Genomic DNA, 18,093 nt, shown 5'->3' on the forward strand with positions numbered 1-18,093 from the left:
AACACAGATGGATCTCAGGACATAATGTTAAGGAAAAGAAGGCAAACTCGAAGAATGCATTCTGATAGGTGGAGGAGGAAACTGCAGTGGGCTTGAAGAAGGCTTCTTGGATGGTACTGATTTTCCATGTAATGCCCTAGAATCTAACTCATGTTGTATTTTGGGGTAAGTTTAATTTTATTTTGTATGCGTATAGGAGAGTTGAAAAACTTATGTGGATGTTTTCTACTAAGAAATGAAACTGAAGTCATGATTAAAGGCAAGAATTGAGGTTGTAACGAAAGCTTTATGCATGGCCTTCACTGTTCTGTGATTCTAGTCATATGTGAGTTGTATGTAAGGATGTGTGGATGGAAAGGGATGATGGTGGTAGTTGGGTGGGGGGAATCAATGAAGTGGGTTAAAGGCTACTTTTTTCCTTTTTTATTATTTTATTGAGAAACAACTATCAATGAGACAGTTTCAAAACCGATTAGTAGGACAGTTTCAATAATTAATGCATTGCATATTGTTGTCTTCATAGTGGTTATTCATAGTATAAAGGCTACCTTTTTTCTTTTATTGTTCTAGCTTCCTTTCATCTCATTGACATCTCTCCATTTCTCTTTCCCATTTTCCATGACCCCGTCTATCATTCTCTGACCCTTGGAAACCACAGAAAGTTAAGAACTCACACATTCATTCAGCAAATAGTTTCTCAGCATCTCCTTGTGATGACGCTATTCTCTTCACTGCAAATCAAGTGAGATCTCTTCCATGGAGAGTTCGCAAGTTATTGGATTGTAACATGCACTGCATTTGCAAAGGAGGAAATTAAATAAAGGTACCATTACTGTAGGAAAATGTTTGAATCTTAGACATCTTTCTCCCAGCCTCTGTTTATTGTCTCATGGAGGCAGAGTGACAAACAAGCAACACAGAAGACAGGATGGCTGCCTTTCTTTTCTTTTTTGAGTACACTTTTTCAGAGCAGTTTAATATTCACAGAAAATTGACCCAGGGGTTCATGAACTTCCCCTCATGAGCAGCCTCCTGCACCATCAGCATCTCCCACCAGATGGCACCTTTGCACACTGCTGAGCCTATGCAGGCACATCATTATCCTCCATTCTCCATTCACTTAATTACTCATTCATTCAACACATCTGAGCACTTGTTAAATGCCAATCCTTCCAATTCTCCTTTCTTTCTTATAACCTTCCATACCAAAAAGATTGCATTTTAAATCTCTCGCTTCCCTTCCCTAAAATACAAATAATAATAATAATAATAATAATAATAATAATAATAATAATAATAATAATGGGTTGACCAAACAGCTCAGCGGATTAAAGGGCCTGCAAGCAGGCACAGGGGCTGGCGGTTGAATTCCCGGGCCTGCCATGCCAGTGCTACTCCTGGGATGTGCTGAGACGGCAATTGAGACTGGGCATGTTGTAATCCCAGTTCTTGGGAGGCTGTAAACAGGTGGATCATTATACGTCTGATCTACTAGTGGGACCCTGAACACCCTGTAAACCCTTCCCTAAAATACAAATAATAACAATAATAAATCTCTTTATTCTACTTTTTTTAGTAAGAAATATGAATTTCTCTCAGCCCACCCTCAAGATAGAGTGATATTAACATATTGATGTATTTATTATCCTAGACTCTTTTTTTTTTTTTTTTTTTTTTAGGGATGGGTCTACAAGGTGTTCAGGGTCTCACTACTAGGTTGGACTCATCATAATTCTCCTGTTTACAGCCTCCCAAGTTCTGGGACCACAGGTGCACACCACCATGCTCAGTCTCAATTGTCATCTAAGTGGGTCCCAGGGGCAGGACCAGCAAGGCAGGACCAGGGATCGAACCCCCTCTCCTGCACCTGCTTGCAGATGCTTTAATCTGCTGAGCTATTTGGCCAGCCCTAAATTTTTTTAAAAAATGATAAGCTACTACATGTTTAGTTTTAAAACCAGGTCATTTACTCAGACATCATACCTATTTTTCTATACCAAGAAATATGTGTCTGCCTTGTTTTGTTAAAATAGATGCTTTATTTAATTTTACAACTTTAATTTTAAGCAGTTCCCTGTTGATTAATAGAATGATTCCAACTTTCGCAGTTGCCATGACCACTTGTGTGTGTGGTCATGAAAATTTTCATGGACAAATGTTTATACTTTGGGGCAGAATGTTTAGCACATAATAGATGCTTGTAAAGATTTAGTGAACATTTACATTTTTACCTTTAATGGGATGTTATTAGTCAATGTAAAGAAATGGGTAGGAGAGGGAAAAGGATACAGAGGACCATGTGAAAGGTGGCAGGGCTATGCAGTCAGAGCTCCTTGGACTCAGACAAAGCTCTCTGAAATTAAGGGTCCCCTGCTGTTACAGCTGCGAGCAAGTGCTGCAAGACAAAGACTCTGTGGTCCAGGAGTTGGCAAAAATAACCACTAGCTTTTAAAGGAAGTAGCCTATAGAATGATCTCAACTATTGTTCAAGTTCATCTACACCAAAAAATTAAAGTCTTCTGTAACTGGCTAGAAGACCAGACAGGAAGTTCTGTAAGGATGAAAGACATAAAGAGTGATAAGAAAGACCTCACTGAAGAGTATGACGGGCACTTGCTGACAAGGAAGGCTAGGTTCAACAATCCCTTTAGAAGAGGGAAGACTTTTCCTTTTGATAATTTCAGTCTTTTCTTAAGCATGAAGTTTTTACTGATTCTTCTTAATTCTTTATGAAAGCATATAAATCTGAAAAATCTGGTGCCTCTTTATGTCTGACGGCGACCAAACTAAGTTAACTGAAACACCATGCTATTCTTCGTAATGGTGAGGAACTGGTTCTAGTACCTCCACAGATACAAAAATCTGAGGGCAGTCTCCTTACATAATATGACACAGTATTTGAAAACAATCTAAATATATTGTCCCACGTATTTTAGATAATCTCTAGAATGCTTATAATGCTGTGATTAATCTTGATTGTCCACTTGATTGATTTGAGACATCAAGATCAGAAAAACACAGTTTTAGTGTATCTGGCTCACTACTCTCTGCACGATCTTAGAGACTGTCTAATCCCTGATCCCTTCCTCTGTGGCTCTTCCTCCACTCACTGCTTACTAGATACCATGATTTGAGCCACTTTTCCTGCCAGGCACTGCATCCGCGATAGTGTATAGCCATTTTCTTTTCCTCTCTCTCTGGACGACCTCCTGGGGGCCAGGCAACAACAGACCGCCTGCCTAGCTCTAACACAACATCGACCACTGTTCTCCACCAGGCCTGGATCCACTGGTGGCTCGGCTGGCCCCAGGCAGGCACCACTGTCTACAAGGACACCAGACTTTATGGAAGTTTTCTTTAAATTCCAAGGAAGCTGCTGGAAATTGACAGATGAACCCAAATGTCAGTAGGGTGGAGTTGGAGGGATGTGTTGGATAGAAGAGCAGACTTCTCACACACGTGGAGCTGGGAGTCAGCACCATTCAGCTCCCATCATGCAGAGATATAATTTTGTTGTACCACAATCTTCTTCCCCCTGCAAGAATAAATCACTAGGATCTCAGATACTTAGAAAAGTCCCTCAAATTTTAAATGGCCTGCAATTTTAACACATTTCTAATCCAGTATCTTTATTCTTCTCTTGCTTGTTGAAAAAGCATATTTCCCATTTTTTACAAATCCCATTAATATCTTGAATAGCATCAAATTCCATATGTGGATTTAGGAAACAATCAATTGATTTTTTGTTTTGAGTCTTTCATTCCCAAAATCAAGTTTCCACTTTTTTTCTTCACTCAGATTTTCTTGTGTCCTTCAGTAATTTGGGCAAGTTTTCTTCATAGCTGCACTGCATACATTTACGTCTCCCCTCCTCACTTCTGCCCACCCTTCTTTCTTTCCTTCCCTCTTTTCTTTCTCATCTTCATTGCATGATCTTTTCAGAAACCTTTCCCTTTCTCTTTCTGTGTTCTCTCCACCTGTTTCTCCTTCCTTCCTTCCCTCCTTTTCGCAGAGCTTTCTCTTTTTCCTCCTTGTTCCTTGCTTATTATCTTTATTTTTATCTGCTATAAATGAGATCTATACTTCTTGTATATTTTCTCATGGGTTAATTCGTGTTATAAAAGGAAATTCAAGTAATTTGAAATAGGTTTTTAATAAAAACTATACATACAAAGAATAGATACAATAGAGGTACATCTTAAAGAATTATAGCCGGACACATGCCTATAATCCCAGCACTCAGGAGGCTGAGGCCGGAGGATCAGTGCAAGTTTGAGAACAGCTTGGACTACAAAATGAACTCAAGGCCAGCCTGACTTGCATAATGAGACTCTGCCTCAAAAAGACAAAACAAACAAACAAAAAAATAATTACAGTAAGGTGCACATCTCCATTCTTGTACAGGATTCAGAAACAGAAAACTCTGTGCTGAATGAAGCCTATCCTGTTTCCTTCTATGAATGCAATTGTCTTCTTTCTGCCTCCTTCTAGGAACACTAGTATGTTGAGTATTTCCTTGTAGGGAAAGACAGACAGACAGGGAGACAGAGACAAGAGAGACACAGACAGACAGACAGACACAGACAGACACAACACACATACATGCAGGCACGTGCACACACACACACACACACACACACACACACACACACACACAGAATTGATTCCTGAGAAAAAATGTTACGTGAAGTGACTCACCTGCCTGTGTCTTGGGCTGAGGTCATAACACAATTAGGGTGCAGGAAACGATGATCTCAAGGGATGAATTCACAAGTGACCTGTAATCTCCCCTTTTCTGGGGTGTGTAACATGAAGGAATGTACAAGCAGACAGCAAGAGGTATCTTTAACCCAAATACTAGAGACAGCTCCAGCCCACTGCCCATCCTCTTCTTTCGCTTTGTCCCCCAAGTTTCTTTTACTCGTCGATGAGAAGATTTTAAAGACCAGAAGTACAATGCACACCTCGGGGGGGCTGCTCGTGCCCCTCAGCCCCAGAGCACATCTGCGCAGGCGCAGAACCTTTATGGGCGAGGCTTACCCAGCGAGGCTGCTGACTGACCGTTGGTCCTGACTCCGAGTGTGAGCGCGATTCTGAGCTGTGTGGGAGAGAAAGAAGTTCAAACTCCTGTGGCGATATTTGGAATTTGAAGCCAAGGATCATGGAGCATTACCACAGTTTGCTGGAAGCTGGGAGCTTGAGCTCAGAGCAGGCTGCCCATTATATGAAGTATGTGAAAGAGGCCAAGGCAGCAACAAAGCATGGCGATCTGCAGGAAGCACTTCGACTTTTCAGATTGGCAGAGGACATTTTTCCCAATGAAAAGCTGATGAGCAGAATCCAGAAACTACAGGAAGCCTGGGAGGAGTTGGAAGACCATGAAGATGATGAATTCGCAGATGTGTGCCACTCTGGGCTGCTGCTTTATCGAGAACTGCACACCCAGCTGTTTGAGCACCAGAGGGAAGGCGTGGCTTTCCTCTACCGTCTTTACAGGGATGGGAGAAAAGGGGGCATCTTGGCAGATGACATGGGATTGGGGAAAACTGTTCAAATCATTGCTTTCCTTTCTGGTATGTTCGATGCTTCTCTTGTAAGTCATGTGCTCTTGATAATACCTTCCAGCCTCATCAGCATGTGGGTAAAAGAATTTGCCAAGTGGACTCCAGGAATGCGAGTCAAGACCTTTCACGGCCCGTGCAAGGATGAGCGGACCAGAAGCCTCTACTGGGTTCAGCAAAGGACTGGCGTCCTCCTCACGACATACCGAATCTTAATCAACAATTGGCGGCAGCTTTCCAGCTTTAATGGCCACGTGTTTGTGTGGGACTATGTCATCCTCGATGAAGCGCACAAACTCAAGAGCTCGTCCACCAAGTCGGCACTGTGTGCTCGCGCTGTCCCTGCCAGCAATCGCCTCCTCCTCACAGGGACCCCAATCCAGAATAATTTACAAGAACTATGGTCCCTTTTTGATTTTGCTTGCCAAAGTTCCCTGCTAGGAACATTAAAGACTTTTAAAATGGAGTATGAAGTTCCTATTATTAGAGGAAGAGAGAAAGATGCTACTCCAGAGGAAAAAGCCTTGGGCCTTAAGATATCTGAAAACTTGATGGACATCATAAAACCCTATTTTCTCAGGAGGACTAAAGAAGAAATACAGAGGAAAAGGTTAAACACCCCAGAGGGCAGATCCACTGAAAACAGCCCAGGTGTTGATGCTATCTGTACAGTGCCTTCTCTTTCCAGGAAAAATGATTTAATTGTTTGGATACGTCTTGTACCTTTGCAAGAAGAAATATACCGGAAATTTGTGTCTTTGGATCACATCAAGGAGTTGCTGATGGCAACCCGCTCACCACTGGCAGAGCTGGGTGTTTTAAAGAAGCTGTGTGATCATCCCAGGCTGCTGTCGGCGCGGGCTTGTCGTTTGCTGCATCTAGGGACTGTCAAAATGTCTGCTCAGGATGAAACTGAGGAAGGTTCCTCAGAGGCGGACGACATTGCTCTTGTACCTGATGATACACTGATAGGAGAATCTGGAAAAATGATATTCTTAATCCACCTGCTGAAGAGACTGAGAGATGAAGGGCACCAAACTCTAGTCTTTTCTCAGTCGAGACAAATTCTAAACATCATTGAACGCCTCTTAAAGAATAAACGCTTCAAGATTCTGCGAATTGATGGCACAGTCACTCATCTTTTGGAACGAGAGAAAAGGATTAGCTTATTCCAGCGAAATAAAGATTACTCTGTTTTTCTGCTTACCACTCAAGTAGGTGGTGCTGGGTTAACATTAACATCGGCAACTAGAGTGGTGATTTTTGACCCTAGCTGGAACCCTGCAACTGATGCGCAAGCTGTGGATAGAATTTACCGAATTGGACAAAAAGAAAATGTTGTGGTTTATAGGCTAATCACCTGTGGGACAGTAGAGGAAAAAATATACAGAAGGCAGGTTTTCAAGGACTCATTAACCAGACAAACTACTGGTGATAAAAAGAACCCCTCCCGCTATTTCACTAAGCAAGACTTAAGAGAGCTCTTTACAGTTGAGGATCTCCAGACCTCTGCGACCCAGACGCAGCTTCATGCTCTGCATGCTGCTCAGAGGAGATCTGACAAAAACCTAGATGAACACCTTACCTACCTACAGTCTCTAGGAATAGCTGGAATCTCAGACCATGACTTGCTATACTCACATGATATGTCTGTTGATGAAGAGCTTGATGTGATAGAAGAATCTCAGTATATTCAACAGAGAGTTCAGAAAGCTCAATTCCTTGTTGAATTCGAGTCTCAAAATACAGTGGAAAAGCAAAGAACTAAAAATGAGGGAGCCTGGCCAGTAACACCCTTGTTTCCTTCTCAAACAATGAAAAAATGCTCTGAATTGAAGAAACCACAGCCTTGGCCTTGGCCTCTAACGACTACTCATCTCACTCAGGAAGGAGAGATCAGCTTTCAAATGGCAAATGTAAGCATTGGTGATCGAGAACTCTCCAGTATGAAGATGCATATGAACATGCTACAAGATAGTACGCACCCATGTGAGAATGCATTTAACACTGACTCTGTAGCTACTTTACCCAAGGAGTTTGGAGGTGTAGAAGTCTGGACGGCCTCATTACAGAGTACTACAAAAAGCTTTGTAGTTGAAAATGAAGCTCTGCAACAAAAGGCATTACAGGAAGAGCCTAAGAAAGAGGCACTGCAAGAGAACCCCCTTGGAAGTTTTAATTATTTTGCTACCCAAGCAGTCCGAGCTGATCCTACACCCGCTGTAGATCTACAGAATGATGAGACTTCATATCACTGTAATCCCTGGCTGAACAATCCCTTAATAACAGAACTGAGTGCATCTATTATTGAAATATCAGATGAATGGTCAGCATGCCAAGCCAGTGAGGCCAGGTCAGAAGGAGAACCTCTAGTGGCTTCAACACAGTATGCATGTGATTTCAATCTTTTCCTGGAAGACTCTGCGGACAATAGACAACTCTCCATTCAGTCTTTGGAGTACAGTGAGAAAGAAAACAGCTTCTGTGTGTCTGCAGCTAACTCCAGGACAGAGGCTGTGCCCAGCAAAGCACACCACCCTTCAGGTTTTCCTAAGAAAGACAATGAATCAGAAGTGGCAGGTAATGTTAAAACTGGAAGGAAAGCCAGAAGGGTTATTTCTGACAATGAAGATGAGGATGATTCCCTAAAAGACACTTCAAGCACAAGTCCATTCAGCACATCTCTCCTTCCTTTGTCATCTGCGAAACAATTTGATGCCTCTACTCCAAAAGATAACAGTCTACGTGGATGGTTCATTTCACCTAAAACATCTGGAAGTGTAAATAAATCTGTGAACTCTAGGCGATCTATGGCTTCTAGAAGTTCTCTGATTAATATGGTTTTAGACCACGTGGAGGATATGGAGGAAAGACTTGATAAACGCGGTAAAGCAGAGGGCACTGAAGATGCCCTGGAGGGAGGAGCTGAAGAAAGCAGTGATGAAGCCTTGGAGTGTGCAGAAGACCCTTCTGGAGAAAGGCTGCCTTCAGAAAACAGGTCTGAGGGGCTAACAGTGTCTAAGATGTTGGGCTGTAATCTACAGACCCCGCTTTGGGATGCTGACCCTTTTTCTGCTGAGCCCCTGGTTGACTCTCCTACGGTTAAGACCATGGAGAGTGCAAGTGACTATGAGACTCTTATAGCCCATGGAAAAGAATTACAAGAGTGTGGAAAAGTACAAGAGGCCTTAAACTGCTTGGTTAAAGCACTTGACATAAAAAGTTCTGACCCTGAAGTCATGCTCATGACTTTGAGTCTGTATAAGCAACTCAGGAATACTTGAAAATGCTAGAACCTATGCACTGGGTGGGAGGGGGAGGTATTTTCAGAGACAAAGAGGTCCTGCTGTGTAACCCTGTCTGGCCATAAACTCACGAACTGGCTTTAGTCTCCTGAGTGCTGGGAGTATAGACGTATACCACCATGCCCATCTGTTTATTGCATCTTTAAAATGCAACTGATTGTAAAGTGTTTTTTGTTTCTATAATTTTCTTTGGCAGCATTAAAGATTTGTGCTTAAGGTAAGAAAGACCTCATAAAGCAGCTTCCGCCTGTCTCCTATCTCCTGTTGCGCCTCTTTCAACATACTGTTTTCTGAGTGCTATGTTAATATTTCTCAACCTGAATATTCTTACTTTTTTCTTTTAGGCATATTCTATAAACTTAAGAAAATTAACTGTGCATGGTTTCTTTGGATTTGTTTCCTTGTGATACTAAGGATTGACTTGTCTTAGTTTTTAATGTTGAAACAAGGTCTCACTAAGTCCCTGTGTTGTCCAGATTGGGCTCAAACTTGCCATCCTCCTGCCTTATCCTTGAGTACTAAATTATGTGTACCCTACCATTCCCCACTTGATGTTTGTTGTAAAATTATTCTGGGTATTTTCTCTGAAAGGGATTACCTTGTATGTCACAATTCAGATAAGAAAATTGAAGTTACTTTTCTCAATGTAAAAAAAAGTCCTTATGGACAGCTTCTGCGTTCTTAAGATAGAAAATAAGGGCGAGGAGTTGCATTGGAGACAGTAAGAGAGAAGCACTTCTCACAGGTTAGCTCACTGAGGCTGGGGCCACGTGCAGGGAACTGGTCAGCTCACCGAGGCTGGGGCCACGTGCAGGGAACCGGTCAGCCCACTGAGGCTGGGGGCCACGTGCAGGGAACCGGTCAGCCCACTGAGGCTGGGGGCCACGTTCAGGGAACTGGTCAGCTCACTGAGGCTGCAGCCATGTGCAGGGAACCGGTCAGCTCACTGAGGCTGGGGCCACGTGCAGGGAACTGGTCCCAAGGACTCATAGTCACCGCCTTGAGTGTCTGCTGGATTAACCTGTGTTGTGAATTTTTAGATGTATGATTCTAAGGAGGTGCTTTTGTAAGTAAAGCTGTTAGCTTCTTTCATTCAGTAGAAAGGATCTGAGAAGTGTGTGTCTCCAGCAGACTAGGGTGGCCACATCTACACTGCTCATGGGACATGGTCCAAGATAGGCCAAGAGAGGAGGAGGCAGTGTGCATGGGTTGAGCCCTGCTTGCTTTCTTCCATAATTCTTACCACTCTCTGAAGCAGCTCTGGAAGTCATCTCTTGGCTTCTTAAGCTGCGATTAAGAATTCAGTGACTGCTGCTGCTGAGTGCCACCTTGTGGAAAGAGAGGCTTATAAAAACATTAGCGGATGTTCTCATCTCAACCGCCTGACTCACCAGGTCTGCACCATATCACTTCTGCCTCTTCCCTGAACTCAAATGACCATGCCAGGCAAGCATTTTGAATGGAATCCGGACACTGAGGCAGCCAAAACAGCACAACTGAAGACAAGAAAGCAGACTTCCATAGCTGCTTCAGAAAGCGGCAAACGTGACGGGGTAAGTCTCTTTAAAGCCAGGAGGGGCTCGGGAGATAGCTCCATAGAGTGAGCACTTGCCTGGCAAGTACAAGGCCCTGAGTTCAATCCCCAGTACTGAAAAACAAAAGCCAGGAGGGCTGCCTTATTTTTAAGAAGGATTAATGACAATGTATCTTTTACTGTAATAATTTTTAAAATTTAAACATTCTCTATATTTTTCTATCAGATCTCTTATTTCTTGATTCATAAGGCAGAGGTACTTCTTGCCGACTGTGTAAGTAGGCTGGGGCACTCCCATTTCTCTCCGTCTTCCCTCTCTCATTTCTACTTTCCTGCTGTTGTTATCTGCACTGTATTTGTAGTTTTAAAATCACCTCCAGTAGAAGTCATTTGCTCATAAAGGAGTGGCTTACCTTTCTCCCTTGGCAGGCCTGGCAACTGCACATCTGTTCTTAGACTAAAGATTTTCCTGTTGCATTATTTCAGAGACAGGAGATCGTGTACTACGTAGCTGTGGGGCATGGCTGCTTTTACTGACTGTATTGCTTTTGAGGTTCACTCCTGTCCCAGCATGCATCAGCCTTCACTCCTTTTGTTGACTGAGTAATAAGTAATTGTGTGACTGTCACATCTTGCCTTTCTGTTTGTATGTTGATGAGCATTTAAGTTGTTGCCACTTGGCTCTTGTGAGTTACCCTGCAGTGAACACACTTATGTAGAAGTCTTTGCACACATGTTACATTTTTGGATATATATCTAAGATTGCTTGGCCATATGGAACTCACTGTTAAACCTGAAGAACCACCTAACTATTCTGTGCACTGCTGTTTTTTCATTTTCATCATACTAAGTAACTCATTTAAGTGGAGGTTTTCTTAGTGTTTGGTTTATAAATTGATCTTAGAAGTTGAAATTCAATAAGATGGGTCTCAGTGTGAGCAAGTTAAATTGTTCAGTGCAGGGACCACACTCATTTGATCACTTTGCCTTCTCCACTTCTATTAAAAATAAGTTCTCATATGTATCTTGAATTAACTATTTTAGATAGTCATGTTTTTCTCTATACCTTTGCCTATCTCTTTTTTATGTATTTAATACAAGGTCTAAAGGGCCTCACTCTGTAGATCGGGCTCGTAGTGATCCTCCTCTTTTCCACCTCCCAAGTGCTGGGATTACAGGCGTGCCACATGCCCAGGCTCATTGGCCGTCTCAGCATACCCCTGGGCCGGAGCCGGCATGGCAGGCCAGGGCTTGAACGCCCAGCCCTTGCGTCTGCCTAAGCAGGTGCTTTAATCCACTGAGCTATCTGGCCAGCCCTTGCCTATCTCTTTTTATTGGAGGGTTTTCTCAAATGTTTGGCAAGTCTGGGCTGTCAATTTGTATTTAAGAATGTGAAGTCCCTTGATGGGGTTCCCTACATAAGTAAGACTTGTCACCTGTTGCTTTGTGCTTTACAGAGGTCAGGGGGCTGGGAGGAAAATGGCAGAAGGAAGCCTTCACGTTTCATCTGCCAGCGAGCTCATTCGGCATCAGTAACAAGGTGACACAGTGTCTTCTGTATCCGCTCTCGGTTCATCGTCGCAGTTAATCAGATGTCCCCCGCCTTTCTGGGGCTCCTACACACCATCATCACTTGGGTTCTGAGAGCTCCACATCCCTCCTGTCACGCTTTTCACAGCTGTGCCCAGCCTAGAGGTTATGGGCTCCTGCTGTTCAGTTCTGCCGTCTTTCTTCTATTCTGCCTTTAAGAAGTTTGTCAGTACCTCTAAGTCACTAAAAACCCTTCACTCATTTATTGTTCCTGTGTATTTATACCTTAAACCTTATTACTCTCATTTTGTGGGGACTCGGAGTGGAGATAAATACATATGGACAATCTGTTAGCTTTAGTTCAAAATCCTCCATCCATCTTTAAATGTGGATTGCCACAGGAACAAAGATTTTTTAAAAATCTCTTTTTACTAGTGCAATGTATAAGGTGGCATGTTCAGCTTACATTTCCTTACCTGTTGAAAATTATGTAGTAATTGTGATTGAAAAACTAATATTCTCTGAGGACCAGTTTCTATATCGCATTAGACACGGGGGTCATGTGATAGGCATGATGTCTTCAAAAGTATTCCTGATAAAATGTAAATGATAGGATTCTTCAATAGGATGACAGCCTCTGAGGCTCTGAAAGAAACACTCTTCGTCTAGTGTACCGACAGTGTGGGAGAATGGAATAGGTAGTCACACTTAGAGAATGAGCAGTATTTGGACATTACCTGCGAAGTATCTAATACACAATCTAGGCGGGTGAGAAGCTTAGCTTTCAATGTATTTACAATCGGTTATTATTTTGTTTTATACATATCTCCATTAGCTTAACTTATTTCATCAGTTTTAGAAGACAAAAAAAAAGCTAATTTACCAGAGCTTGTGCTGTCAGGACTGTTGTCATGAGGTTAATCCTCTTTCAGTGTGGATAGTCTCAAAACATTCTGATGTACTGCCACCTGGTGGCACTTGGTGAACACTGCAGAACCGTCATAAGTTCCCCCCACTTGGTTTCTCAAACCTGTTATGTCAATGTATGAGTCTCTGGCCCACCGCACACTTGCGTGTGCACCTTTGTTCTTTCAGTGTTGAAGGGTGGGTTGTGTGCAAATGCACACCCTGCTGGCATCGGCCGATTGCTGAGTGCATAATGTGCGAGGAGCTCCCCAGAACAGACTCCAGCGGTGAACACCTAACCCCAAGCAAAACCTGCCATGATGAACCCTCTAGATATTTAGTGCCTAGAAGAAGCAGAAGATTTAAACAAGCCATGCACTCTTTCTCTTCAGCGCTGAACAAGAGAATCAACATGATCCGGAGAACGTCATAACCATGGCCTCCAACATAACTAAGCTACATTAGATTCCCAGCTAATTTTAGACAAAATAGTAAAAATTTAGATGTTTTAAAGGCCCCTGTGAATTGATTTTGCAGTGCTAGGAATTGAGCCAGGGCCTGATGGGTGTCAGGCAAGTGCTTGGGCACTGAGGTACACTCTTAGCCCTCTGGTCTGGGCTTCTATGTTTGTCTCAAAATGTTTGGAATCTAGAGAAGTAGTGCAAAATGGATACATGAAGATAACATTTATAATAAATGCCTACTTCCTGTCTTCTTTGAACTTAATGCTTCCGAAGTGAGTCAAATAGCCAGTTAAGTAATTAATAGAATACATTTTAATATCACATGAAAAATGAGTTAGGAAACAGAGGCTGAATATATAGTGATCACCAGAGAAAAACAGTCATGGCATGAGGTTTCTGAGAAGGCAGGTAGTGAGGTGGTCAAAGTACAGAAACCTTCGGTACATTCCCATTTGTTTTCCATATAAAAATTGACACTGGGGCCAGTGGCCAATCTAAGGCCAGGGATATAGCTCAGTGGCGTGGTCCCTGCCTTGCAAGTGTAAGGCTCGAGTTGGATTCCTGGTTAATAATAATAATAATAATAATAATAATAATATATGTGTATAATATTCTAGTATTCGTGAAGCTGTTGGGAAATGGACACTCCAATAGTCACAAGAATAGGAACTGGTGGACATTTGTGTGTTACTAAACACATAACTGTCCATACTTTTTGATCATTTGTCCTTTGGCTTTGGGCTATTATTTTTCTATGAATTTCCAAAGACAAAAATCACACACAAAATACACAAAGATGACTATTTTGTATTGTTTAGGTAGAGAAGAAGTAAAACATACCTCAATACTCATCCAATAAAAAGTGCTTAAGTAAATCACAATACATTAAAATACATTATATATTGTAAAACGCTGAAATAAAAATGTTTATTCATAAAACTACCAGTATATATACTGTTCAGTGAAAAATAAAAGTAAACTGCAGAACCACATGTGAATGTGATGTAATTTTCATAAATAAACACAAAAGGGCCAGGGATATAACTCAGTGGCATAAGCTCCTGCCTGGCAAGTGCAAGACCCTGAGTTCAAACACCAGTACAAAAAAAAAAAAAAAAAAAAAAAAAGACACACAATAGCATAAACACAAAGTAACAAAGCTGTGTATCTCAAAATGCACCTGTACCTATGGGTGTGGGTTGGATATAGACAGTGGCTTGGCTGGGCACACACCACACTGACTTGGCTAAGGATGGGTCGAGTAGAGGGACATAAAAGAAGATTTATCCTCTATTTCTAATATGTTTTACAAGGAAAGATCTTGAGAATTACTTGTATAAATTTAAAACAACAGTTTAAAATATTTTGAGGAAAATAAGGATGGAAAAAGTCATAAGGTTACAAACTACATTGACTGTGGTCCTTCGAGGAGAGTCCAGAAGGATCAGCAAAAACCTGGCTTTGACCAACTCATGTTGTTTCTATTAAGTACTATGAGTCTTAATGAGTTGTTTCAGAGCCTCTGATGTTCAAATCAAAGTAGTATGGGTATGACTCATTCGCAGATGTCCCAGCCTACCAGCCCAATAATAAAAGCAGGCATCTAGGCTTGTGACATGACAAGATTCATTCTAGAATTGTGGTCTTCAAAATCAGGTGGCATCCCTGAATCCTATGACATATATATTCTCAGAATGTTGCAATACTCAACACTTGATTGATGATCACCGTTACTTTCTCTTGCAGGTGGAAAAGGGTCTCACCCACGCTGCGCCTGGGCTGGGACTGGCAGGTCCCACTGGTGCAGGGTAGCCGGAAGCTCTCCCACACACTCACCGGGCCTGGGCTAGGAGTGGATCTGACTTTCTCTTGCAGGTACAAGCTACCCTTGCTCATCCACATGGTCATTTTCTGTTGGAAACAGTGAGGTCATGTCGGACCATGGTATTTGCATTTCCTAAGTTCTCCTCCTGGTCTCCTGCTGTACCAACTCAGGGGTCTCTATGATCTCACACTTAAACTCATTTTGTCTCAAAGATACAAGAACCAAGTAGTATACTATTTAATCTACTATATTAAATATATCTGTACTCCTTATTTTATCTTATTAAACACCTTAGTAATATCCATGATAATATTTTGTCAGGTATCAAAAAATCTTAGGCTATGATGTGTTAATGAGCTGCTTCATCTTCTCTTTTTACAAGTATAAATTCTCTTTTAAAAGGATCATAGAACCTTTTCACCTTTACAAGAGAATTGCAATCTTACCTGATCCTTCAGTGCCATTCTATCCCAGGAACCTTCAGATGCACCACCAAGAAATGTTATGACTCTTAGGAAATGTGGAAGATGGTATTAGTATTTGAAGTCAATTCATAATTTACCTGTGCTGTAGGTCCTGGCCTATACCATCTTACTGTTGAGGTCACCTTTTAGAAGCCATATTGTGACATTGTAGTCCTGGTGTCTCTATTTCCCAGATGTCAAGTGTCACCAGACAGAGTCCAAGATGGCCTCCAAAGTGGAGACATGGAACCTTGGACTCATCCTACCCCTGGTGCAGGTGGTAGGTCTGCTTACTTGCAGCACAGAAAGCCATTTCCTTTCTAGAACAGTCAGTACAAATTACCTCTCTGCCATCACCAAGAGTAGTTCTCAGTTGTCATGTTAGTTACTTGGATAGCGTCAGACATGACATGGTGACAGTATGTAACGTGTCAGTATTCCATTGTCCACCTTGGATTTGGTATTCTAAAAGGTAATTTATAGAAATAACTGGGTCTTGGCAAAATCAACTGCTTTCCCCAGGAGAATCTGGGTTTTGTGTTTGCTTTCTGAAGTCGGCCTTGTGCATGCTCAGCACCTCTACCACGGAGCCACATCTCAGCCAGGAATGAGCAGCCCCTATACCCCTGGCAGCAAGCCTGAGTTGGCTCTAATTAGAGCAAGAAGCAATTCACAAGCATTTATTGCAAACCAGTTATATGTGATAAGAATGAAGAGATGGCATTCGTATTTTACAGCAGATACTAAGTGTTTAGTCAGTTAGTTGGCAGATTTCAAGCTAAGCCTCAGCTCTCCGTGGTTTCTTCTGTTTATATGGTGTTCTCAAGAATGTATAGGATTATCATTTCCAGTGTTTAAATGCCTTTCTTTCTTTCTTTTCTTTTTTCTCTTATTTTTCTTTCTAATAAAACAGAAAAGGTAGCATAGTAATACGATATTTTGGTTACCTGGACAATAAAGTTTGACAATGCTCAAACAATAACCAGTGAGTATACACAAACTTTCATTAGAAATAAAATAAATGCAAATAAAGATGATGAGATACCTTTTAACTGAAATAGCAAAATAGTTTGTCATGATTTAAAACATGCAGTGTTAGTAAGTTTCAGAGAAATGAGTGCTCTTTTACATGACTGGAGGAGGGCTCACCTCCTCATCCTGTGGTCAGGTCCCAGGTTTCCCAGTTTGGTGGCCAGAACTGTGGTCATTCTTACAGCAGCCACCAGAAAGAGGGCACATCCTTAGGAGGTGGGGGGATCTAGGGGCACAGGCTGAGGGTCAGAGGACACAGTCCAGTTGGGATTCAGCAGGCTGGGGACTTTGGGTCTGAGTGGGCCCAATGGAGGTGCTGAGCCCTAGATATATGTCCAAAGAGTCCAGGGCTGCAAGGAACAAGGAACATGACTGTCCTTTATGTAACTTTATACTTGGATCTGCAATTGGGGTTGACACCCTAGGAATGGATGGCTATTTTTCCGTCATTTAAATGGAAAGAAAAAAGAAAGTATTACAGAGTCAAGATTAAGGTTGCCTAATGTATGTTTAGGTAGAGATATTCAAAATTAAATAAATAAAAAATGAACAATATAAAAGTAAAACCACTGGAGGGAAAAAGTTACAAGAAGGTACAGTTACTCGATTAGAATACATTCAGAAGGCAGCTGTGCTTCCCGCTGTACTGCCAATTGCCACACCAAATTAAAGAACCTTGGAAGAGAAGGGTCTTGGAGTCACATGTCCAAGTCCTTTGAGTTTGTATACTTAGAGCTAAACCCAGAAGTTGAGGGACTCGTTCCATGTAATACAGTCCTTAAGAGAACCGGGACAAGATCTTTGGGCTAGCTGGCTATCATGGCCCACCGCCGTGATGTCTGCACTCTGGGAGACCGAGGTAGGCGAATAGCAAGTATGATCGCTGCCTGGGCCACCTAGCAAGTTAGGGAGATGATGTCTCCAAATCAAACAGTAAGGGTGGTGGATGCATCTCAGTATCAAGCGCTCAGCTCCTAGGCAGCACTGTGCAGAGCTGGGCTGGAGAGGTGGCTGGGTCATGAGGGAGCTAACCGCATCAGTGGGTTACCCCATTAATGAGTTCATGAGCTACATGCGCTGTTGGGAGTAAGCATGTCACTGGAGGTGTGGCTCTGGAAGCATCCCTTGTCCTCAGCCTCTTCACTGTTTCCTGACTGCCATGAGGTAACACGCCTTTGCTCCACACCTGTGCCTGGCCACAGGTCTCCACATCACGGGGCCAGCTGGCCATGGACTGAACCTCTAAAACAGTGAGCCACATACATTTTTTCTCCTCCCAGCTGATTCTCTCCAGTATTTGGTTACAGCAACAAAAAGCTGACTAACCCAATTTCCCACTTCCCTTTTCTTTCTTTGGGAGCTGAGGGGGTATCAGGGTGGTGGCTGAGGCCTTGTGCACATGCGAGTCAGGGCTGTGAGGCCACACAGATGGAAAAAACAAGTTCATTGTGAGAACCAGGAGTACACAGTGG

General features: G+C 42.4%; 1 pseudogene; it reads left to right on the plus strand.

Moving 5' to 3' along the window:
• The first annotated feature begins 5,068 nt into the window (after nucleotides 1-5,068).
• On the plus strand, nucleotides 5,069-8,845 carry LOC101589215 (annotated as a pseudogene).
• Nucleotides 8,846-18,093: the final 9,248 nt, after the last annotated feature.

Source organism: Octodon degus, unplaced genomic scaffold (genome assembly GCF_000260255.1).
Source record: "Octodon degus isolate 3935 unplaced genomic scaffold, OctDeg1.0 scaffold00017, whole genome shotgun sequence".
In the NCBI taxonomy this organism is placed as follows: Eukaryota; Metazoa; Chordata; class Mammalia; order Rodentia; family Octodontidae; genus Octodon; species Octodon degus.